Source organism: Pinus tabuliformis, chromosome 1_1 (genome assembly GCF_031772625.1).
Source record: "Pinus tabuliformis cultivar Carrire ecotype Pingquan chromosome 1_1, CPIR1, whole genome shotgun sequence".
Lineage (NCBI taxonomy): Eukaryota > Viridiplantae > Streptophyta > Pinopsida > Pinales > Pinaceae > Pinus > Pinus tabuliformis.
The window spans coordinates 489,004,391-489,017,124 of NC_142297.1; positions in this window are offsets into that span (position 1 = coordinate 489,004,391).

Genomic DNA, 12,734 nt, shown 5'->3' on the forward strand with positions numbered 1-12,734 from the left:
GTTAGTGAAGTTTCATGTTGTGACATTTTCACGATTTTGAATAATTTTACGATTCATCAAAGAGCATAAATGCATTGGGAATAAATTATTCTACATAAATTTTGAAGATGAAGAAAATAAAAAAATAGAAGAATCTCAAGATCTAGAACTGAAAGAGGTTACTCCAAACCATATGCTTTCATGCTTTGGTTGACATCAATACTCCACAAACCCTCAAGATAGAAGGATATATGAAAAATAAAAAAGTAACAATGTTGATTGATTTTGATAGTACCCATAACTTAACTTTTCAATTGTTTTGTATTTCTAGCTCCCCAGTTTTAAGGGATCATTTTAGATGGAGCTACCATAAATTGTTTAGGGAAATGCCATAGTATTAAGCTCAAAAATATGGGGGAGTACTTATTAGATAGTCCCATTATGGCAATCCAAATGGATGGTGCCGATGTTGCATGAGGGGTCCAAGGGTTATAATCATTAAGAATAGTAACATTTAATTTTCAGGAACTTTTCATGAAAGTTTCCTTAGAAGGAAAGGAAATTGCACTTAAAGGAATCTCTAAGAAAAACCCTCTAAAGTGATATCCAAAAAATTATGGACAATCATTCTAAGATATTTGGAGGCATTCAAGAAATGCTAGAGGCTACCATTGTTCAAATTAGCCAAAATGTTGCCTTTGGAACAATGGTGATGGTTCAAAAGAATGAAGGATCATGACGTATGTGTATAGATAATAGGCAACACAATAAAATCACTGTCAAAGATGAATTTCCTATTCTTGTCATTCATTAGATGAATTGCAAGGAGCAATTTTATTTAATAAACTAGATCTCTATTTTCGATATCATCAAATTAGAATGAAGCAAGAAGACACCCCTAAATTATTCTTTAGAACACATGAAGGCCATTATGAGTTTTTTGGTAGTGCCATCTGGTTCTACTAATGCTCTTCAACATTTCAAAGCTTGATGAATTCAACCCCTTTGTTAGGAAATTTGTGTTAGCATTTTTTGATAATACACTAATGCACAACAAAGATTGGGAAGAGCATATACAACACGTAGATACTATCTTACAACTATTGGAAGAGAAACAATTATAAACAAAGCTTTCCAAGTGTGCCTTTGAGGTTCAAGAAGTTGAATATTGAGTCATATTGTGTCTCACGACAGTGTGAAAGTGAACCCTAACAAAATTAAAGTTATTATGGACTAGCAAATTCTCAAAGGCTTGAAGAATCTTAGAGGGTTCCTAGGATTGATGGGTTATTACTACTAGTTTGTTAATAATTATGGTCAAATAATGCCATCGATTGAAAAAGGAGACCTTTCTTGGACTTAAAAAGCAACTAAAGTAAGAATTCATAACTCAAATGGAAGGTCCGTTTGGAATTGCACACTTCTCTTGTAGGACATTCAGAGTTATTGAAAACTTACCACAAGATCAAAAAATGATTTTTTTCTTAGGTGGTCTTAAAATATATGTTCAAAAGTTAGTGGCTAAATGTAAGGTTTACCAATGGAATAAGGGAGAGGTAATCAAGACACTGAGTCTCTTTCAACCATTAGTTATACCAAGCAACATTGTGAATAAGTTTCAGTGGATTTTATTACAGGGTTGTCGAAATCTAAAGGAAAGAATGCCATCATGGTAGTAGTGGATTGACTCACAAAATATATGCCAATTTTTCTGTCTCTTCATCATCCTTCTAAGGTAGGCACCATAGCCGCAACATTCTTGGAAACAATTTAGACGCTGCATGGTATCCCCAAGACTATTGTAAGTGACAAAGATCCATTTTTCATTCGAAATTATAGGACTAAATTACCTTTTTATCTGGGTATACTATTGGGTCACAACTCATCTTACCATCCTAAACTCGGTGAATAAATGCCTAGAAATATATATTCATCACTTTGCATTTGGTAGACAACCAAAATGGGCCAAGTGATTAACCTTAGTAGAGTGGTGACTTTTGTAGGTCTGCCAAGGGCAATCACTTGGCCCATTGTGGTGGTACAACACATCTTTCCATTATAGTGGATCTTCATTTTCATTTATGATCTATTTATGGTATCTTCTGATAAGACATCATGATGCTATAGGTTCGAGTACATGGAATATCTTGTGCATCCAAACTCAACCCCAAATTAGGATCCTACAAATATAACTAAGTGATTTACTTGTGGGAGACGCACCCATCCATTTTGTTAGTGTTGATTTCTTAGTGCATCTTCGCTATGTTGGTGTGTTGCAACATGTGTCTAATATCAAGGCATCAATTCCCCTTGCAAAAAAATGGATTATAATATTATTTTTTTTGATTTGTTTTATGTATTTCACTTGCAAGGTGTAGTTATGAACTATTTAATCTATTTCTACTCTCCTTATAATGTTTATTTATTTAATTCCACACACACATATATATTTTCATACATTATTATTTTAAGCTTTTAATGAAAAAACTAAGAAAACAACAATTAAGTCTTTTTCATAATATATATATATATATATATATATGTGGAGTAAATATTTCATCATTATTGGCTTATTATAATGCTTTATATTGAAATAAGATGGATTCACTCTAATGAATTGAGTAAGCAAATTATGAAAAAAACAATGCAAGTGTAAGCAAATTCAGAAAAAAACAATGCAAATTAAATATACGAGTTATGTATTCTAATATATTTATGGTTATAAATGATATAATGGTTAATGAATATCAAGTAAATAAAAAAATTGAAAATATCATTAATTTATAAGTTGAAAAAGAGCTTAAAGTTTTTCAAAAATATTAGAAAAAGAAAAAATAGAATGTAAATTAAAAAGTAATTACCTTGATAATTCCTTTCATATTGTTTTATATTCAAAATTTTAGCATTGTGATTTTACATGTTTTATTCTTTTGCTATTGTTTTATATTCAATTTTTTTAGCATTGTGATTTAACATATTTAAAACATTCATATTCACAAATGTTAAAAGATAGTGATGGCCCCACCAATAAGAAACCATAACATCTTTATCTTTCTTAAAAAAAGAGATTTAAAAAAATTGTAAATGATGATGAATTAATCTTCCTTCTATCTAAAATGGTTGCGGAATTTAATGAAAGCAGAAAATGATTTTATAAAAAGATAAAGGGGATTTTTGGAAATAATAACTTACATACTTTTCATTTTCATTACAAAAATTAAACTAATAAACATTCTTCTCACTTTCACTACAAAAATTAAACTAATATACCTAAGGACCATATTACAAAAATTAAACTAATAAACCTAAGGACCATATTATTACATGTCTAGAACAAATATATGTACAGCAATGGCCAATGGAATTTGAGGTTTGCAATAGCAAAATTGTACAATAACAAAAAACAAATATCAGAAGATATTCATGTCAAACATATATATATATAAAAGTCCAAGGAATTGAATAAAATAATATTATTATATAATATATTTATTTCATAGGAATATTAATTAATTTTTATGTTTTGAACTTTTAAGTTTTAAAGAAGAGTAAAAATATTAAATGTGACACATGAAATGATTTATGTAATATATAATAGGGATGCTTAAAACAATGTATAAAAATATTGTGAAAAAATTAAGAATAATTGAAAAACAAGAGGAGAGAGTTAAATAATACCAAGTGATAAGTGTAATTATTTATTTTTTAGATATGTGTAATTATTGTTTTTGTTTTGTTTTGTTTTGTTAGTTTATGTGAATTTTGAGATGATTGGTATGTCTAGTATCTGGCTTGAGTAGCCACGACCCAGGGCCATTTAAGCCATCAAAATTACGCGGGGATCACATTTGGCCTGGGCTGCACCAACCTTTTGCATGGCTGGATTTTGGCCCATGGAGCTTCAAATTGGTGACCTTCACATCATAAAGTGCCTTAACAAAACACCCTATCACCATTTTCTTTATGCCTTGTGAACTTGTAATCATTGATTTTTCCATGAAATACTAATTTTTATTTTTAAAAAATAAATAAAAAACATTGAAAAAGAATTCATTTCAAATATAGTACATGACAAGAGGAACGAATGGATTTATACCAAAATTTGTGAGAAATATGTACATTTTCCATATTGGTTTCTGTTTCATGTTTGTTATGATATTTATTATCATTAATATATAGTCATTTATTAATTTTTTCTACTAGGTTCTCTCATACCTAGTAGATTCATTAGGACATTCGATTGATTGAGATGGGATTGAATATGAGTTGTGAGTATATAATAGAGTATTAAAGGGTATTAATTTATTTGGTAAATAATTTGCAAAATAAATATCTATAATTATATGTAAATTTTGTTATAATGTATAAAATTGATGGTAAACAATGTATGGATATATATGGGGAGGGGTGAGTAAAATATTTAATAAAAACTAACATGAAGGAAGGCTTCAAAACAACATACATTCTTCATGAAGTAATGGTGCAATAATAATTAAATTATAAATTTCCACAAATCACATATATCTAATTCAACAATTATATATTTGTAAAAGCCTACAAAATCTCTATGGTTGGTGATATCACATTGTAAATATCAATATACTCATAATTATACTTAATTCTCAGGTTTGCACATTAAAAGTCACGTGTTTGAGAATTAAAATATCCAACAAATCTTTGTAACTAATGCAAGTATGACATTGGGGTCAATCTATTATTACATTTTGTATGATAGAGTTACAAAATATTGTAATAATTATATTTTTCATCAAAATATTCTCCATTAATATGACATGGTGGTTTTTTTTGTTTTGTAAATGGGGTGAACTCTATTAACCGCAAAAGCTAAGATTTATATGGAGGATTACAAAAGTCAAGTTAGTCTCTCACAGGGGATACCAAACCATATCCAAAAATAAATTCTCTTTAAGGAGTAGAGGGATAACTAAGAATTGAAAGAAACAAAAGTGACCAAACAAAAACTGAGACATTGGCTTGAATGACCTTGTATAAAAGCGATTGAAAATAGAAGATACACAACCAAAATCATTTCACATTCAACTTGAGGACTCTAACTTTGAGTTTGCAACTTAGATGGGTGCTTTTGGGTCCTCTGATGTTCTCCTTGCCGCTTGAGTAATGCTAAGATGCTGCTCAATCTTCTCCGTCCTCCGATCTATATCCCTCAAGTGTTTGTGCAGGTGTTCAAGAGAGTGAAGGATGTCCATGCGAGTTTCATGATGGTTCAGAAAAGTTTGCCTCAATACAAACTTCATTTTCCAGTAAATATCCAATGTTTGCATGTATTGGTTGAAACAACCCCTCATACGACTTGAGTCCAGATCCAATCGACCTCATCAGTGAGAACCTCTGTATATGACAGGGGAGTCCTATGAGAAGAATCTTCCCCCTCTGCTCGGGCGAGTTCTTCTTGTATATGGGTTGGTGTGAGCTCTTGGTATTGGAGGTAAAATTCTCTACTCGATAGTGCATGTGGGTATGACCTTGGTGGGCCCAATCTTGATAGTAAGTGGCTCCCCCTTATAACACGATCCCACTAACGTGGCATGAAGGATAAAGCAATTGGATGCACAAGTATAAAACACATCCTAGACTTTCCACAAGGTGCACTATAAGTAGGGGGCACCAACTACTACTAAAGCTACGAGTTGAGAGTCGACTATAACAAGAAATGAACATGATGAGATTTAGGATAGCTAGGAGTGTAGGATAGAAATAATTCCCCCTAGCCGCCAATATCCTTCCCAACACCAGACCACAAGCTTATGGAGATGCCCACTAAAAACACCTCACTTACAATATAACAAGCCACAAGTGATACATGGAGCCAGAACTGCTGATCAAGAAGGAAATACATAAACATTAACAAAGCTAATTTTCCTTGAGCACTAATATTCCTCCCAACACCAAGCCACAAGTTCAAGGAAACTCCACGAAGAGAAACACACATGCAATATAACAAAGCCAAGAGGAATGAATAGAGCCAAAGTCACCAACAGAAAAGGAAAAACACAACCATAGGTCACCAACCAAGAGAAGGGGATAGCTCGACCCATAGTGCCAAAGAAGAGAAGGAACTATCTGCAGATTCTCCCAATATGACATGGTTTCTTATTCTCAAATAAAACAATGTATTTTCTTATTCTATTCTAGCATTTTTCTAATATGTTAGGTTGTTGATTAAATATATGCATGATTTACCATAGGAGATTGAAAAAAATCAATATATTTTGTTTCCTGAGATTTCTTCTTTTAATTACACACTACAATTCTAGATTATGCAATGATTAATTAAAAAATAGCTAAAATACCAAAATTATTATCTAAAAATGATTTAATTTTCATATTAATATTTGACAATTTAGAAAACATTGTAAAAATATAGTTGTATTGTATACATGAAAAATATTGTACACGGCACCATAGGTTGTTTAACCAAAACACATGGCTGTTAGTGTCTCCATTGTTGGTATGGGTTCCCTTGTAGTTACTAAACAAATTGGTTCTCTTGATCTACAAAACAATATTTCTCTTCTAAATACCATACACATTGGTGCTTATAATAAAATAACACATTGCTGCACAATGAAACAAATGATGTTGTATGGGAATTGAATTCTTATAGACTTCTTAACGCTCTTAAATATTATTTTACACCGTTGGATTACATATTGTAGTGTAGACATGGGGGCTCTGTATGGTAGTATCTGCACTAGGGCCTCATAATGTAATGCACATTGATGCTATTATGGAGAATAATAGAACCAATAGAGCTCAACATTATTAGTTTGACTACCTTTACATGAGTGTGACACTGTGCATGGTTGTATCATGCATCAATGCATATGAATATATTATGTTAGTGTGTATGACCATATAGTGCACTTGCGAGGCTCTAAATTACTAACAAGGTGAGGGGAAAATCTTCACCCATTAGAATTTCTAGTTATAAGTAACTTCTACAACCATTAGTAGAGGTATTTTGGATAGTTTTATCTAATCTTGTAATACTAAAATTCTTTCCTAAACACTTTTCCTCCAAAATGTCACATGTTATAATCTTGGGAGTTGTAAAGATTTCCTCTAGATTCTAATGGTCTTGAGATCATTTTATCTCAATTTTTATTTTTAATTGGGTTCAATTCAAATGTTTATTTGAATCATTATGCAGGATGCATTGTTTATATTTTGTAGTTAGTAATGGGTAATGTATTTACTCATTAGGAATCTCTTCTATTATTGTGTCTTCCACCTCATTTTTATTTTTAAATTCCATACATATTAGGGATTGCTTTTTTTTTGAGCCATGTAATTCTTCCATGATATATTGATATTTTATTTTGTGTTTTAAAACTTCATTAAGTAACTTCCTTATTATGGTTCCTTTTATCTTTAGATACTTCTACATTTTTCTAGTCCATGGAAGGTGTTGACGGGGAAAAATGTCCTGCCAACAGTGAGGTCTCTCCCCGATGTGAAGTCCCAATTAGACCTCACACCGTTTGGGATAGGATCCCCATCCAATGTGTGGGCATGACTCTCGCCATGATAGTTTTACTCTTGGCTATCAAACAAAGAGAAGTTGGTGTGGAAGCAAGAGCGAAATGCCTGAAAATGGGGACGAAATTAGCCCACAATTGATAACTTGCAGAACATAACACAAGAATATAACAACATAATAAAAAGGAGAATATATCAAGAGGGATTCAGTCAGCTAAAACCATTTAAGATATACACAAATGAGAATGCATAGAAGTTTACTGCAAATTAGTTCACAATAAATTACTAGTATAGTGTGGAATGAGAAAACAAAGATTCAAATCCAACATATAAGACATAAGCCACAGATTAGTTCGTCAACATATACCCAATATGCAAGAACACATGCACCCACAATAAAAGTACTAGATATCCATTGCAAATTTCAAAAAGATGCACAAGAATCAATGCAATAATGATAAGACTCTTCCAACCAATCAATGATTCTATCATGATATTCAAAATGACTAGCTTGAAGACCCTGAAAATATTTCGAAGATGAGAATTCATATGGTGTAACTTTAATATGAGAAGAATCTAGTGAAAAAAACCCTATTCTGATCATGTTCATGGATATTGTTAAGGACGCGAGGCCCTGACATAACCATTAGTGAGAGCTGAAGTGCCTCAATGCCCTGACAAACCTCTGAACCTTCAAATGGTAGATCATCAAAGATCAATGGCTTCGTAAGATCAAAAAATGAATTCATACAATCACCATCACATCAAAACCATTATTAACTATATCATTGGTTTGACCAGATGTTCTAGTATTAACAGACTGGTTACCCAAGACATAAGATTCTTCCAGTCTTAAAAATGCAGATGAATCAACTGGATGAGTTTCATGAAAGATATTAGTCATGTGATTTCGTCCCTCGCATACAGTGGATTACAAACCATAATAAATGTGGGAAACATTCTTATTCTTTTCCTCTTCTAAATGTATGATACCAACAACTTGTACATGATCACAATCTACACCAACGAGGCGAGAACCTGAAGGATTTAAAACAATTTCTGGTGTACTTGATTCAACATTTAAATCATAGTACAAGGAAGAGTGCATAGCGACAAAAAGAATATGGAAAGATCTCTCGAAGAAACATCACTAAAATCATAATCTTTTAAAAATGAGATTTCACTCAGCGAGACGATATTGAAAAGAGAACCTTGTGAGGAAACCCTAATCTGACCTAGTTAAAGGATCTCATCAGGATCGCGAGAACCTGAAATAACCATTAGCGAAGGATGAAGTGTCTCACTCTCCTAGAAAGTCCCTAAACCTTTAGATGTTGAATGACCATATTTCAAAGGTTTGGTTAGATCGACAATCGTGTGCAACAAACCATCATTAGCAAGATCATTATTAATAGGATGGTGGCTGTTAGGATCACTGGTCTAATAAGATGTTTCAATATCACTAAATAGATTATGCAATACTTAAGATTTTTATTGGCTCATAAATGGAAATGAATGAATTGGAGGGACTTCATGGACAACCTGAACAAAAAAGTCAACTCCTTCCGATGCTAGAGATTGCAAAGCACAAGAAAATTGTGCAATTTTTCCATTGTTTTCCTCTTCCTGAGATGAAGCCTCACTTCCTTGTGTTTTCTCAAGATCCAAGTATTCATAACGAGGATTAGAGAGATTTAAAGTGCTTTCAATGACAGTAGATTTTTTACACAAGTCAGGGCAATAATAATAGTTAGTTGAGGAAGAAGTGTTGATTCCCATAAGAAATTCATCTACAATCAAATTGGATTCCAGATCTAAATTTTGCGCATCCAAATATTCATGTGAAGTCAACAAATCAACAAACCAATGTGGACATACATTGTCACGTATATCAATGAGGAAATTATCAATAGGATGATGGTTTCCAAAGCCATTGTTTTGTTTAAGTGTTTTGATTTCACTAGACTGGTCACTTAAAACATGATATTCTTCATTAACAATGAGTAGAGAACCATTAATTGGAGGGTTTTTGTGAATGGCCTAAATGGGGAAATCATCTTGACTCGTTGATGATTGGAAATTAGGAGGAGGAGAAGTTTTCTCATTCTTTCCTTCCTCTATATGTAAGACACTACTACCTTATACCTGATTACTACCTGAATTAACATAACGAGAATTAAGAGTATTTGAAGCGACTGTCGGTGTAATAGATTCATCAAGCAGATCAAGATACAAGGGTTTTTGAGTCATGGGTGAAGGAGAATGCAAAGAATCCCTTGAAGAAACATCACTTTCAACCAAATCTGATTCAAGATTTCAATTTTGCATCAATAAATCAACATCCATATTATGCTCCATGGAGTTGATTGCACATTCAATATTATTTGAAATGAGGTCTTGGCCATTGTAACCAAGAGAAGGTGCGAGAATATTATGAGTAGATTCATGAATAGATTCCGGAAGATGTTCAAATAATCAGGAAGAGGTGGTTTATCAATTTGATTTTTAGGTTGTCCTATTGCAACATGATTTATTGGAACTTTGAAAGTAAGAAAACTTGGCCTCTTTTCTTGCAAACTTTCTTCATTACCCGAAATTTGATGGTCAACACGAGAAATAATTTCATTGGGTAATGAATTTGAAGGAGAATGAGGGATTTCACATGTGATAAATTCCTCCTTTGAGGCTTGAGAATTTCCCGGAATCACAAAAGTTGGCATCCCAAAATTAGGGAAAAGATTTGGATGATTTGTGACTTGTGGATTACCAGGATCATTGGATGATCGATCGTCAACATTTATTTCAGATTCAAATTGTTGCAAAGAAAGATAAACCAATCACAAATTTTTTTCACCCAATTAAGTCCAGTCTACGTCTCTCTCAGGGAATAGATAACAAAGGTGAATAAATCTACCAAAAAAATATTCCAACAATCTGGTTTCACTCTAAATTCGTTGATCTTTTTAAACAGATTTTGACAATCATCCCTGTCAAAAGCACAATGAAGCCCTTTGAAAAATTGCTCGAAATAATGGATAGATGTAACTAGTAAGGTTTTGCACCATTCTTTAATGCGACTTGCAAGCATAAGGGTGAAAAGTATGAAAACAACATCTTCACAATATACTTCATTATAATGACAAAAATGAAGAAATTGATGCGCATGTTCCAATATATATATTTCACCTTCGCTACCAAACTTATTCTATGACAAGTGATGAACTATTTCCGTGGGAATTAAAATATTTAATCTTTTGGAAAAAAAATCTGGGATAAAGATTTAGGAAAAATCCTTTTGAAGATATGATGTTTAGATGGGGGCTCTAAGGGCTCAACTTGTTAGTTGGTCCTCCTTCTAGTGCCAAATCTGTTGATGGGGAAAAATATCCCACCAACAATTAGGGGGTCTCCCCGGTGCGAAGTCCCAGTTAGAACTCATACCTTTTGGGATAGGACCCCCGTCTGGTATGTGAGCATGACTGCCACCATGATAGTTTTAATCTTGGCTATCAAATGAAGAGGTTGGCATGGAAATAAGAGTGAAATGCTTGAAAATAGGGACGAAATTAACCCACGATTGATAACTTGTGGAACATAATACAATAATATAACAACTTAGTAAAAAGGAGTACATCTCAAGAAGGAGCCAGTCAACTAAAACCATTTAAGATATACACAAATGAGAATGTACTAGATGTTTACTACAAATTAGTTCACAACAAATTATTAGTATAGCGTGGAATGAGAAAGCAAAGATTCAAAGCAAACATATAAGACATAAGCAACAAATTAGTTCATCAACATATACCCAATATGTAAGCACACATGCACCCACAATAAAAGTACCAGATAGCCATTGCAAATACTATAATGATGCATATGAATCAATGTAAAGAGTGAATAACTTCTTATTAATAGTGCTGCAAAATTCAAGTACATGTCCAACAGATCCATCAAAATCCAGTAGTGGAATGTAGGCCACCCACACCATCTTCAAGACAAAACCTTAGTCTTACCACAACTCACCTTACTATCTGCCAAGAGCAGAGTGCTTCTATCTCCCTAAGCACAAAATATCTATCTAATTGCTAGCCAACCTAAAGTGCTAAAAGTCTCCTCTAAATGAGGCATGAGGATATATTTATACAAATGAGGAGGTGGCTTTTCACCTTCCACGCGTGTTTTTATATTCATTATGATGTTTCATATTCCTTGTAGTCGCAATTTCACTTTGTAGAAACAATTACCCTTTGTAGTCGTAGTCACATTTTCTAGTCATAGTCATCCTTTGTAGTCGCAGTCACAATTACTAATGGCAGTGGCACTTTGTAGTTATAGTTGCAATATCTAGTCACAATCACCCTTGTAGTCGCAGTCACAATTTTAAAGTGCAAATTGGCTTCTTCGCATGCGATGAGGACAATGTTAGTCTTAGTCACATTTGTAGAGGGAAATCAAGAAGTCACCAAGCACTATACTTGCAACTTGCGACTTAATAAGATTATATTTACAATGTAAGTCACAAATCTCACTTCTAGAGGCCAAGAAGACTACCACTATAAGTTGCGATAAAGGAAAAAAATGCAAGTTTTTCAAGGCTCAAGGCAAGGCCCATTCTTGCCTATAAACTCAAGTGTGAATGAAGCTAGGTTGATTCTTGCAACAATATGCCAAACTTGAACTACATATGAACCTTGATGCAACTTATAACCTTGTTGACATGATAGTATCTACTCCCATTACGAGCTGCCCCTAGTGGTATTAAGCCTCCTGGCTCAATTGCAACTTTGTCCAAACCCCAAACATACAACAATACACACATAAACATAATTTCGACAAATTCTTAGAGAGATAATTATTATAACCTACATAAACATAAATGGAGAGGCAACACCAAAATATCCTTTGCAAAATGAATGAATGCAAAATTCCATAAACCCTAATGTCGAGGATGAAGTAGGACATGCAAGCTTAGGCGATGTGCCTCATAAACATATCAAGACTCGTAGCCTCGATGATAAATAGGTTATCAAAGAGTTTTTACCGTTAAAATCAACAGGGATATCCATTAGTGGATCGTTGCTTGCACACATATCCACGAGATTTAATTTTGGAGGGGCATCCTAGTTAAGACCTTGAAAAACATAGGGGGACCCAAAATTTAGTTATAAATGCTAAAAATTTTGGGTGGTGTTGTAGGGGCTATGACAGAAGGTGATGGATTCAAGCATGGT